Raw genomic sequence first — 10,854 nt, 5'->3', positions numbered from 1 at the left:
TTTTGTCTATTTGAAACACAGTCTCCCTGTAGCAGCTGGCCTGGAACTTGCCATGTAGACCAGACTGGCCTCAAACTCACAGAGATCCACCTGCCTCTGCTTCCCAAGGGCCAGGTTTAAGGCGTGTACCACCATGCCCGGCTTAAAAAAATTTTTTTTAAATTTATTTTTATTTTATGTGTATGAGTGTTTTACCTGAATGTATATACGTGCACCCATATTGTACAATGCCTGTGGAGGCCAGAAGAGGGTGTTGGATCCCCTGGAACCATGTGGGTGCTGGGAACCGAACCAGGCCCTTTGTCTTTTTGGTTTTTTGTTGTTGTTGTTTTTTGTTTTTTTTTTTTTTTTTGGTTTTTTTGTTTTTTGTCTTTTTGAGATAGGGTCTCCCTGTAGCCCCAGCTGGTCTGGAACTCCCTACGTAGACCAGGCTGGCCCTAGAACTCATAGAGATCCACCTGCCTCTGCCTCCCAAGTGCTGGGATTAAAGGTGTGCACCACCATGCCTGGCTCTTGAACCATGTCCTTTGAAGAACAGCCAGTGCTCTTAACTGTTGAAGCATCTCTCCAGCCCCCAGACAATTTCTTTATGGGCAGCTTCTGCCCAGAAATGCAAGGGAACGTTGAAAGCAGTGTTTCTAGGTATCGTGGGATAGAGGACTTCTAGTTCTTAATGCTAGCAATGAGTAGAAGGAATTCTAATTTCTCCAGCCTGCCTTGGGGAGAGAAGGGGGAGTATGAGAAATCCCGACTACTTCTGCGCCCTTCCAATGCCCTCAGTTCCAGTGTTCAGCATTCCTAGGTGCCATCCTTTTGGGGTATGACTTTCAGAGCCCCAATAGAACTTAGGTATTTAGCAAATGCTTGTTAAGTGATCAAAATATGAGCCATAATAATTCTTAAATATGTAAACCTCTTGCTTATTTGTACTGGAGCTAGATTTTTTTCCCCCTGTGAATTAAAATATTTCTTAGGTGACTAAACTACCCTGGTTATTAGGGTAGTGTAGTGGGGAATTGGAAACAGTGTTTAGAAACAGTGCTATAGGTAGGCAGATAGATTCTAGATACCTCCCCACCACCAAATCTACATGACCTCTGATGTAGTTGATGTAATACTAATAAGCAATACCAGCACAAATTGATTTTGGTATACAGTTAGTATCATAGGAAAAGTATGCTAGAGAAGTCAGGGAAGTTCTTAGGAAGGGGTGAAATGTTAGCTCCTTAAGATTAGTTAATGCTTAATTTTATTTGCTGTTACTATTCTTAAAGATGTTCTTTGGAAATTCTAATAGTGCCTGGTCATTATAGAGAGTCAATAAATATTGTTGTCATGAATAAATGGTAAGTATGTATGAGAGGGAGAGGAAGAGAGAGGAAGAGAGAGAAACAGTACATGAATGAGAACCCTTCTGACTTTTTTCTTTCCTTTTTTTGGTCTTTTTGAAAGAGTGTCTCCCTGAAGCCCCAGCTGGCCTGGAACTTGCTATGTCGACCAGGCTGGCCTTGAACTCACAAAGATCCGCCTGGCTGTGCCTCTCAGGTGCTGGTAAAGGTGTGCGCCACCACGCCTAGCTCTGAAGATATCTTTTAAGAGCATGGCTTCTTCACTATATTGACTCCAACTCATTTTGTTTTTCCAAATTGTGCCTCTTCAGCCAAGAAATTTTGCTGACTCAGGTTGTTTCTCTGCATTCTCTGCATTGCAGAGCATGTTTGAAAATTTTGATTGCATTTTTCTTTCCTAGTTTAAGGTTAGACTGAAGGAACATTAGAGTTTGCTTGAGTCTAACATTCTTTGTTACACTATAGAATACCTGGCTACAGTTGGAACTTACAGCTTCTTACTGTTTTTATTAAATAAGTAAATCACTCAGGTCTTTCCAGTATAGTAAAAAGCATTTACTGTCTATGTGGACAGGTTATTTGCCTGGAGATACTTGCTTCACTGAATCCTAGAAGGAATTCTAAAATTTTAATTTTCTCCCTCCCCCATTTTTCAGTAGTGAAAAAGGAGTCTTCTGAGAAACCAGATGATTTACTCAGTCTCATGAAAGACTAGACTGACTAGGGATTGAGCCTAGTTGATTCTTGCTGCTTGTTATCACCAGACTGCATCAAGGTGTCCCTCTGGCAAATCCATCTGTTGCTCACTTTACCTCTCAAACTCTAGTACTTTTCTTACCAGTTCAGCCATTAATTCTTCAGTCAGTGTCCAGATCTGAAAAACATCATTCTCTAAGAGAATATTCTTCTTATCACTTCCAACCTCTCTTTGAGGCCTGGGAGCATATCTTGTTCCCCAGATCCATTTCTTGCTCTTGCGCTTCTCTGCGGTGTGTAGCAGGAGGCTGATCTTCGTAGCCTGTATCGTTATGCTTGGGCTTCTGTTTGACGTTTAGCCTGTGGGAAACAATGACAGAAGATGAAGAGGGGAAACGAGAACTTTTGGAGTATTTATTCTGTCTGCATCTCTAGGCTTTGCAGCAGAGATTGTCCTACAGCTGTGGTGTATAGTAGTTGCTGCTCTGCTAGGTCTGTGCTAACATTTTCCCTCCCTGTCCCTTCAGAGTAAAGCTGATCAAGCTTCCCTGCTGTTACTAATTCTGGGATCCTCTGGAATCTGTTGATGATTTGTTTAGCCCCATGCTCACTCCTGTGAAGTCTTCATGAACAAAACGTTCAAATACTTCATCTGATTGTGCAGTTTCCTGCCAGAGCCCCTTTAATGTGACTCTTGATCTCTTTTCAAAGCTGTTATTCTCAGGTGTTCCCTCTGAAACGTCTCTCACTTCCTATCTTCTTTGAGTCGTTTTATAATTTCTCATAGCACTTATTCTGTCACCCTCAAATCTAGATACTCTGGACAGATGTTGATATCCTTTAAGAGGTGGAAAGTCTTTCAGGGCAGAATCAGTATCTGCTTCACCTTGGCATCTGCAGTGTACACAGCACAGAGCCTGTCACAGGAGCTGGCCAGTGAATAAATAATTACTAACACTGAATTCTAAGGGCCAGGGCGGTATGTGTAAAAATGTGCTTGTGACAAGACTTGGCAAGACATAAAGAGACAGTTGTCATCACTTCATCGTCCGTCTTGTACTACCATTTATTTTAATGTCTTTTTCTCCTATTATCTTTGTGTTAAAAGTTCTTTGTTTATGCACGCCTTTAATCCCGGCACTCAGGAGGCAGAGGCAGGCGGATCTCTGTGAGTTCAAGGCCAGCCTGGTCTACACAGTGAGTTCCAGGACAGCTGGGGCTACAGGGAGACCCTGTCTCAAAAAGACAAAAAATAAATAAAAAATAAAAAAAAATTCTTTGTTAGCCTCAGAAAAGTTCAGCATCTATGTGATGAATATTCCAATTTAAAATTTTTAAAAAATTTTATTATTTCAATTTTATGTGTATGTGTATATTACCTGTATGTGTTTAAGTGCACCCATGTTGTGCAGTGCCTGTGGAGGTCAGAAGTAGGCATCAGATCCCTGGAACTGGAGTTAGAGATGGTTGTTAGCAGCGATGTGGGTGCTGGGAATCGAATCCAGGTCCTCTGCAAGAACAGCTAATGCTCTTAATGCTGAGCCATCCATCTCTGTAGTCCAAGATTGAGAATTTGTAAGAACTCTGTCTAGCATTTGTTGTAAGCCAAGCACTAGCCTGGGAAATGCAGTAGAGAAAAAATTATTTCAGATCATCTTAATCAATTTCTGACTAAACAAGAGCAGGATAATTTTGTGTACCCTTAGAGCAGCTTTAGCAGAACCGAAACTGTATTTACTTCTAACTGGCATTCACTGACATCGAAATTCAGTTATACAAAGATAGTTTTGGCATATGTAATTTTTAAGGGATAAAAGCCAGGGCAGTTGCAGAACCTATTCTTTTAAGGGTTTTTGTTTTCTTTGGTGTAAGGTGTAACCCTTTTGTTATGACAAGTTTTTCATGTAGCTCACCTTGGTGCTAATTTGTTAGCTGCTTATATCTGCAGCACAGAAAGATCAGCTCTTGTTAGAAAAGTATGGGTTAGCAGCAGGCTTTGTTGTTTTTTGAGACAGGGTCCCTGTAGCTCCAGTTGGCCTGGAACTCAGAGATCCACCTGCCTCTGCCTCCCAAGTCCTGGGATTAAAGCCATGTGCCACCATGCCCAGTACAGGGATTGTTTTTATAAAACGTTTCACAATCACTTTGAAGTAGTTTTGCTATGAGAATTTTCAATTCTTGAAAAACTTGAACCAGCTCCTAAAATACTCATTTCATGGATTTACTTGTTTAGTGTGAATTACACAAAGAGCAGATTTCCAGGAAATTTACCTAAAATGTTTGCATTTGATAGATTTTTAACAATAGGCTTAATAAAATGTTGATAATCAGAGGCTGGGAAAAGGAAGAATGTTTGCTCCCCCACCCCATCCTGTCCTGGTAAACACTCGGTTTGTTTAAATGCTGGCACGGCCAGCCTGACTGATTTCACTGTCCTGTGAAATGGCTCAGAAGGTAAGATTGTGATCTGAATGTGATCCCTGAAACCCAGGTAGAAGTGGAGGGGAAAACCTCCTCCACAGAATTGTCCTCTGACCCCCACATGGGTGCCATGGCATGCACCCCTCCCTACTAATAAATAAAAACAAGTTAAAATTTTTTTCAAGAAAGGCACTGCAAGTAGCCTGACTAGCTAAATTGTCTCTGAAGACAAGTTTTGTTTATCAAACACTACATGGTCAAAACATGGTGTAGTATGTGTTGTGCTTCACGAGATTGTTTATTAATGTGGAGTGATGAACATATTGGCAGGAAGGGCATAGGAAACTCTTCTGTGTGATGCTCTGTTTAACTATTTTTCTCCTTAGCAGTCTGTCTGCCAGCACAGTGATTGCTGTTTGAAGTGGCTTTTGCTGCTCCTTGTTCTACCTTTAAATGGTGGTACAGATGCGGCATGCTCTAGTGGGAATGGTACACGAGTAGCTTCAGCAATGCCAGCTAGCTCTCCTAGCATATCTTAGGATTTCATAGATAATCTTAAAAGAATAATGCTCATAACTTTGCATATAAGATTTTTTGAAAAACATGTTTAACTGTAGTTTTCTGAATATTTTACATAGTTTTAAATTTTAAATTACAAAAGAAATACACAAAATAAATATGTAAAGCAAAAACTGTGAGAGTCTGTCTTGATTGCCCATTTTCTTGGTCCCACTCTAGAAGTAATGGAAGTTCATGTCCCCCCCCAATGTGGTTGATTTCAGGAAGATGTATGCATGTATAAAAAACCTTTTAAAAACAGTTTGTAATGTATAACTAAAATAACTTCTAAAAATTGAAAATTCAATATTATTTGTATCTTTATCATAAGGTAAGCCCTCGGTGTTAATTAGCTTTCTGTGTCAAGAGCCTCTAAACTTATGTTTCCATGATTTAGTAATTTTTTAAATTAAAGGCAATTTAATATATCTGAATCCTCTGGCAATCTTACATATCTTTCATATATTGAAAATGCTAGTTGCATAGCCATTATGAGAGACTAACCATGTAAACAAATAACTTACTGTCTATACCGGGGCACTTCTGAGTGTTGGAGGCTACTAATAATAATTTTGTCTAGACAACAGGCGTGAAGATTTCCCCAGACAAACTAAGCTATATGGTCATTCTATTTATAGACTTCCAATTTTTGTTTATTTACCCTAGTTGCTTTTTATATGTGACTTTACTGAATAAATAGGGAGATCCTTTTGATAAAAGAAACTACCAGTGATTTTAATAGAGGAAAATTCTACACGTCTTAAATTTATGTTGTTCAATTGTTTGAGAAACAAATCACTTTGTAGAGTCAGTATTTGTATTTTGTTCTGTAGATGAAAGGGTTACATAAGAATTTCATGAAGAGATAAAAATGAAGCAGTTGTGATGAAGTTCATGAATTTTATTTATTTTTAGTTTTTGAATATTTTATTTCCGTGTGTGTGTGTGTGTCTGTCTGTATGTGTTTGTGCCTGTGTGTCTGTAGGTACCCACAGAGACCAAAAGAGGATGCCAGATCCCCTGGAGGTGGGGTTACAGGTGGCTGTAAGCTACCCCGTGTGGGTGCTGGGAACTGAACTGAGATCCTCTGGAAGGACAGCAAGTACTCTTAAACTGCTAAGCCATTTCCAGTCCAGTTGATGAATTTTAGTGCTAGTGTCTGAACCTGATTCCTGTTTGGTGAAACAGCCCGTCTGTCACATCTCTGTGTGAGCAATTTAGATTTGTTTTATAGTTCTTTTTTAAAACAGAAACTTAAGCATGGAACTATTTCCTGTATAAATTTAAAAATAGAAGCAATTCTAGTTTGGTTTTTTTTTTTTTTTTTTTTTTTTGCAGAATAGGAAGGTTTATTTTAAAAAAGATTACGTTTTTCTAACCAGGATACACAGATGCACTTAATGTAACAGTACCTTCTGCAGAAATAGGTTACATAATAGTCAAGAAATGCAAGGAACAATTTTATTTCCTAAAAATTAGACAGCAGACTTCTGAAGCTCAAACAGCCTTCAAAACAGGCTGCAAACACTTGGTGACACCACAGAGCTATGCTACAAATGAAAGCACTACCTCACAGCTGCAAACTACTCCTTGTGTTCACATAGCGCTAAACAAAATGGCCTCAATTCCAGTTCTTTCAAATGGGTCTCGGTGCTGCAAGAAGAAAGTTGAATGCTACAGAAAACTATGAAAAGTTTCAGCAGAACTATTTAAACATCTTCTCTAAAACTGAGAAAAGCAATCATGTTAGATTTAAAAAAAGAGAAAAAAAGAACTCTCAAGCAGTCAGAGGTCCTGTCCTCTTCATAAGTAGTCAAGTAAAGTTACAGGAGATTTCAGTAAATTATCTTGAAACCATGGCAGAAAGCTCATTTTCAAAATCGCCGTGGAGGTCCACTCTTAAATGGCTTAAATCCAGAGCCACTTCCTCTCGGCATGGAATTACCACTGATTTGTACAATACTGTTAATTGTACAAATTAATACATTACTTGAATGTTGGGTTATCATGCCTGTTCTGTCTGGCCATCATCCATTCGCCTTGTGTCATGGTAGCCAGGCCCTTGAGAAGGTGGGGCATGCCAGTCTTTCCTTGGTCTATTTGTGACCAGTACATGATGTTCCACCACATGTCGTTCTTCAGGATAGTGCTGGAGTCCACTCCCACGGTCTAAGATGACTCCTCTGTCTCCCTTTCGGCTTCCATAGCCTGAGGCATTGCTGCAATGGGGGGGGGGGGGGGGAAGAGGCTCCTCTTACACTGTGTCCAGAGACTTCCCTCCCAGGTCATTCTGGCCTTTTCACTCTTGATTCCTGTTTGTCTGTGGACATACTTCCTTCATTTTTCCGTCTAGAAGGATTGGGTCCTGCTTCTTGTGGATGTCTAGGGTGACTGATGTCAGGTCTATCATGAAGACTCACTGCTCTTTGATCTCGTTCCCCTTGTGCCTCTCGCCTGTCAGAGTCTCATTTCTTCTGGAATCACTGAAATTTTTTGGATACCTTTCAAAGCTTGGATCTTTTCTTCGAGCAGTAGGTCTCGTTTTTTTCCCTTCACTTTGACCAACAAAGCGTTCCCGTCTTTCAAAAGATGAAGACTGCATTGCTGAAGTGTCAGGAAACCTGGCCGTCTCTCGGTGGTCAGTCATTGAACCTGTTCTGTTGGCGATAGTCAGATCCATGGCTGAATTGTGCATCTGTATCTAGAGATAACTTTTTATTCTCGCTCCAGTAAGGATCATCTTGCCTATGATCTACATCATGTGGGTGTTTCAAAGAATTCCTTTTCTTCTTGTTCATAACGCAGTTGCTGTTGTTGCCTTCTGAGTTCCTCTTGTTCTCAAGCAATCCGTTCACAGCTTTCTTACGACATTCCCGTTCAATACGAATGCGTCCCCTTTCCAAGCGTTCACGCTCCAGATTTTGCCTTTCAATTTCTAGGCTCTCTCCCTCTCTCTCTCAGTAAGTGTTCCCGTTCTTCCCGTTCATGAATTATTCTGTGTTCACGCTCTCGACTCTCTCTTTCTGCAATCTCTTCCTCTTCGAAGTTCCATGGCTCGTCTCAGTCTTTCAAAACGAACTAAATGTTCTCTCAGTCTTTGTTCTTTCATCTTTTGAAAAGGCAAGATCTCTTTCCTTCTGTAGCCTTTGTCCCTTTTTTTGTCCAGGCTAGCCCTCTCCATGAACTTTCCCCTATCCTCTTTTTGATGGCCTACGGTGATCTCCCTTGGTTTGGTCTAGTATTACCATATGTCCTGGCCTCTTTGAACTTAGGCGTTTCTTCTCTTCACTTTCTTTCTTGATTCTGACAGCTGGCCACTGGTTCCATTATCACTCTCCTCATCTTTTTGAGCTTTCTTGGCACCCTTGCTTTCCTTTATCTCAGACTTCTCAGATGACCTTTTCTCTTCTTTTTTGATAGACACTTGTGTCTCGCCACTTCTATCACTCGTAGTTTTTTTTTTTTTTATCTCCAGAACTTCATGGACTACTCTTCATCATTTTCTTTTTTCATTTCTTTCTTAGGGGGATCACCTTTGACTTTTTCTGCAGAAATCAGTTGTCCATGTAGCTCTGTGCGATGAAGATATGCAACACATCTGGACACTTCTGTGCTTGAAGACATAGTTACAATGCCATAGCATTTTGCCGCAGGACTTCGAGCATTTGTTACTACCTTTGCACTTAAAACCTTTCCATATTGCCGAAGAGGTTTTTCAAATCAGCAGCTTTGGTGTTAGAAGAGAGTCCACTGACCCAGGTGTTCTTAGTCGAGCTCCCACTAGTGCTACTTGTGCTTCTTGTCATCTTTAGATGGTGTCTTGCTGTCTTTAGATTCCTTTGAAGAGCTCTTTGCCTGACCAGAGGCCCCAGTAGACGAGGGCCCTTTCTTCAAAGTATCCTTTTCTTTGTCTCCAGATTCTGCTTTCTTAGAGTTTTCTCTGGCATCCTTCCCGACAAGGATCACCCTTCACGGAGTCTTCCTTCTTACCGTCTTTATGGTTCGTATTCATCTCGGCTCTGTGCAATGGCGTCCAGCCATCTTTTGGCTTACTTGCTTCAGAATCTGTAATTTTCACATTTTTACCTGTTTCTAGGAGGTCATCACCATCAAAATGCAGATCGATGGCATCTTCAGCCTGGATTGTGCCCCGGATATTACCATCTCAGCTTCTTTCACAGTCGCATTAGCTTCCGTCTGTCCGTGGGCTGTGTGGTCAGCCTCAGCTAGGTGCCCTTCTGAAGAGGTTGATACTCCGTGTGTGCCATCACCAGAGCCCGCTCTATCTTCCTCGTCGTCTTCTACCTCATCATCTTGAGCTCTTAGAAAGGTCTCATCTTCACCTTCTTGAGCTTCAATTTCCTGACTTTGGATGTCCTCTTTTTCTCTCTTCTGCTGCTTCTGCCTCTGTTAATTCATGCGTTTTCTTGTTCTCCTCTGCAGAAAGTGACTCCGGGGAATGCACATTTTCATCTTCATTTTCACCAAATTCTTCAAGTCCTTTAGCTCGTCATTTCCTTCTTGTTCATATGTGTCTTGATTCTCCAATTCACAGTCCTTGACAAAAGCATCATCTTCCACAGAAGCATCTCCACGCAGCTAATCTGCCTCTTGTTTTTTACCCTTGCCTGTGGTTGGTTTCTTGTTTGGAGTATCAGTTGGAACAGTTAATTCAGTGTTATCTGGATCGCCTCCTTCCCCTTCAATAGCCTGCTTGAGTCGGGAGACCAGCACCGCCTTCCCTCCGTTGATGTCCAGATTCCGGCGCTTCAGCTCGGACCTGAGATCGATGACCCGCAGCCCGGTGATCTTCTCTTCAGCCCGACCTGAGGCAGCGGCAGCGGCAGCCATCTTGGGAGAGCAGCGCTGTCCAGGCCGTGAGCTGCCGGGCGGTGGAGGCGGCGGTCGAAGCGCCCACCTCCCACGGGGACCTAGGCGGCCTGCGGCGCTGCACCCAGTTCTAGTTTTTTTTTTTAGAGATAATGTGTGAACATAATTTTTCTTGGGGGGGGGGGAGCTTTCTTTATAGTGTTGGCTTTTGGTTACCAAGGTAATAATTGAAAGCCGCTTACATATTTGTGGTTTAGGCATGATAACCAATACTTTTCTGAACACCACACTCGATTTTGTATCCTGATCTGTTTCCAGGTTATATTTTACCACTTGTTTTGTCTGTTGATTATTACTTTTTTATATCATCCATTATCATCTTCCGGGCTGCTCAGCTTACTATTCTTTTTTAAAGGCGTGTTTAATACGGTTTGTCTCTTCTGTGGTTGTACATCTCTAGGAAAAATCGCTTGTGCTTTATATTGGGTGGTTCTTTTTTTTAATCCATCGAGTTGAGTGACTTCTACACAGTAGGCACTATGTAGACACTGGGATTACAGTAGCGAATTCTAGCTATCTAAGGCTCTAGATCTACAAAGGAAAATAGAACACCTACTGTTATAATACCTGGGGTGGTTTATTATGCCCATCTTATTGATGAGGAAATGGAAAGAAAAGGTGATTTGGCCTGATCACACAGGTAAGCTGTTAGGAAGTTGCAGACTCAGGATTCAAAACTTTCTCAGTCCTTAAAACTTGTTCATTTTCAATACATCAAACTCCTTCAGGCACTTCAGATTACATGTTATTGCCCTTAGGCTACAAACTCTATTCAAGTATTATTTTAATAGAAAAGTGTAATATATTTAACTTAGAGGACTAGATTACAATTCCAATTTAAAAAATTTGGATAAGAAGCGCTTATAAAATAGGCTCAATATCAGTCTACCTTACACATACACACACACATTCATATACACATATGAAACATATATATGTC

The 10,854-nt window shown here is 41.0% G+C and overlaps 1 protein-coding gene and 1 pseudogene across 9 annotated transcripts in view; one reads left to right on the top strand and one right to left on the bottom strand.

Annotated features, from left to right (window-relative positions):
* The window catches only part of Osbpl9 (oxysterol binding protein like 9), a 176,597-nt gene that overhangs the window by 109,639 nt on the left and 56,104 nt on the right, over positions 1-10,854 (top strand). The gene's annotated exons all lie outside the window — the stretch shown is intronic.
* LOC103730259 lies at positions 6,827-9,875 on the bottom strand (annotated as a pseudogene).

Source organism: Nannospalax galili, unplaced genomic scaffold (genome assembly GCF_000622305.1).
Source record: "Nannospalax galili isolate Female #2095 unplaced genomic scaffold, S.galili_v1.0 scaffold713, whole genome shotgun sequence".
NCBI classification, from domain to species: domain Eukaryota; kingdom Metazoa; phylum Chordata; class Mammalia; order Rodentia; family Spalacidae; genus Nannospalax; species Nannospalax galili.
This window is presented reverse-complemented; position numbering and strand designations above follow the sequence as displayed.